Source organism: Nematostella vectensis, chromosome 12 (genome assembly GCF_932526225.1).
Source record: "Nematostella vectensis chromosome 12, jaNemVect1.1, whole genome shotgun sequence".
In the NCBI taxonomy this organism is placed as follows: Eukaryota; Metazoa; Cnidaria; class Anthozoa; order Actiniaria; family Edwardsiidae; genus Nematostella; species Nematostella vectensis.
The window spans coordinates 12,132,804-12,134,740 of record NC_064045.1 but is presented as its reverse complement, the minus strand read 5'-3'; the positions used below and the strand labels follow the sequence as shown (position 1 = coordinate 12,134,740).

At 39.0% G+C, this 1,937-nt stretch overlaps 1 long non-coding RNA gene across 1 annotated transcript; it reads right to left on the bottom strand.

Annotated features, from left to right (window-relative positions):
• Nucleotides 1-299: 299 nt before the first annotated feature.
• LOC125557411 lies at nucleotides 300-615 on the bottom strand. Its single transcript, XR_007305265.1, has 2 exons — nucleotides 513-615; nucleotides 300-474 (listed from the first exon to the last, which is right to left on the bottom strand). It is a non-coding gene; the product is annotated as an uncharacterized LOC125557411 (long non-coding RNA).
• Between the last annotated feature and the right edge of the window lie 1,322 nt (nucleotides 616-1,937).

The following is a 1,937-nucleotide window of genomic DNA, read 5'->3' as shown; positions in this document are numbered from 1 at the left end:
TGCAATCACGTGACATGAAGCCCAGTCCTCTCACAGTTATACTACCACAGGCTGCCCACAGTCACTGTTAGGTTCAACACGAAGGCGCGGTATAAAACGGCCTAAGCCCCGCCCCCATTTTTCAAATGCAGAGAAAGTCCAACATGGCGGCCATTACCGTTACGAGCCCAGTCAATAAAGAATGCCCACAAATCTAATGATTTGATATCCAACGAATAAAAAAATTCCCAAATGAAAGAAAAGATATGTTTGATTTGTACTCCAAGCCTTTCTTAGCAGTGAGAAATGTATATTTCTACTTTGACAGAAAGTCAATTTGTCTTTATTATCTTTTTACCAAATTTAATAGTTGATCAATACATGTTACCATGATCAGGCTTCGGCAAATGACTCCAGTTTCATAAGATATTTCAGCGGTATCCAGGGAGTGTGCAAGTGAAACTCTGATATTACATTATCTAGGGTGGTCATTACCTTGGGTCCTTTCTCTGGTGCCATCCTGCTGTTAGTACCAGACTTCTTGATCCAGAACATAAAGAAAGGCTAAGGAAATTTGTCAACTTACCCTCACCCTGTCTGTCATTTATAAGTATACTAAACAGAGTACTGGGTACTGTACAGGACCCGAAATGATCCCAGGACCCGAAACGATCCCCAAAGTTCCCCAACTGATCCCGGGACCCGAAACGATCCCCAAGATTCCCCGAAATGATGAAATGAACCCCAAGGAATTACAGTAATGGACAACTAAAGGAATGTGTAAGGATTGGCTTTCAGTTTTAAAAACATATGAAACATTTAGCTTTGTTTGTGTTATTAAAAGGAAATTTACATTAACTAAAACTATAGTATTAAGATTTTAATATACGACTGCGGGGGAAATACAGTGGTTGAGTCAGAAATTAACAATTCCTGTGATAGTAATTTGAAGAACCCGGCGTGGATAAATCATTTTTACATAACAAGCCATAAAAGAAAGTCTTTACAGATAGGACATCCCGCTTATCATAGGAAGTAAAATGTTTTAAAGTTATTTTTTGGCATGTTTGTTTTCGGTGAATGAAAGACCTATCATATCATGATATCATGCCGGGGTGTACGCACGACTACATGAGGGAATTCAAAACTCACATAGTATTGCTTTCAACAAAAGCCACATCCTCTTAATATTTTGCATCGTTAGTAGAAGGGTTGTTCGAGTGTATTACTCAGTGTGCTTTTGTCATTCCATCTTCTCGGCCAAACCGGCTGCCTAAAATGTGTCGGTAAATATTCGCTCGTGTGGACAAGGATTTCGTGGTGAAATACATGTTTGGTTGTCAAATGATGGAAGGTCAAAATTTTGGTTGATCTGAGCAAAGCTGTGCTATGTTTATGCTGTATTCCTTTCAGTAGCAATTTAAAGTTGTGTATTTGTTTTGGACTCTGTTTATGGGTTTAACGCCGGGCAATGTAATAAATAGAAGTATTGTGTTGGAATTTAATATTTTTAAGTCACGTTGTTTAGAAATCGAGTCGCTGTTAACCCTTTATTATGCTTCAAAATTGCAAGTATTTCTTCTGCTTTCCCTTTTTCCATTACCGCAATTCCTTGGCGTTGATTTCGGGGACTCCTCGGTATCGGTTCGGGTCCGAGGATCAGTTGGGGTACTTTTGGGGATCATTTCGGGTCCTGGAATCGCTTCGGGTCCTGGGATCATTTCGTACACCTGTTTGAATAGGGAGTATAGTGCAGTCAATTTGATTTCTTGTAGAGCACTTGGTCATTAGACCATTGTGCCCTCTTGCAAATTTATCAGATGTAGGGTTAAAAATAGGGCTAAGTACCATCCCAATAAAATGCAAAACTTACTATTTGTCTGTACAAAACAGGGGATTGGTATACAATAAAAAAAACATTTGTTTCATTTGTTTATATAGTGCATAACTGGCTCACA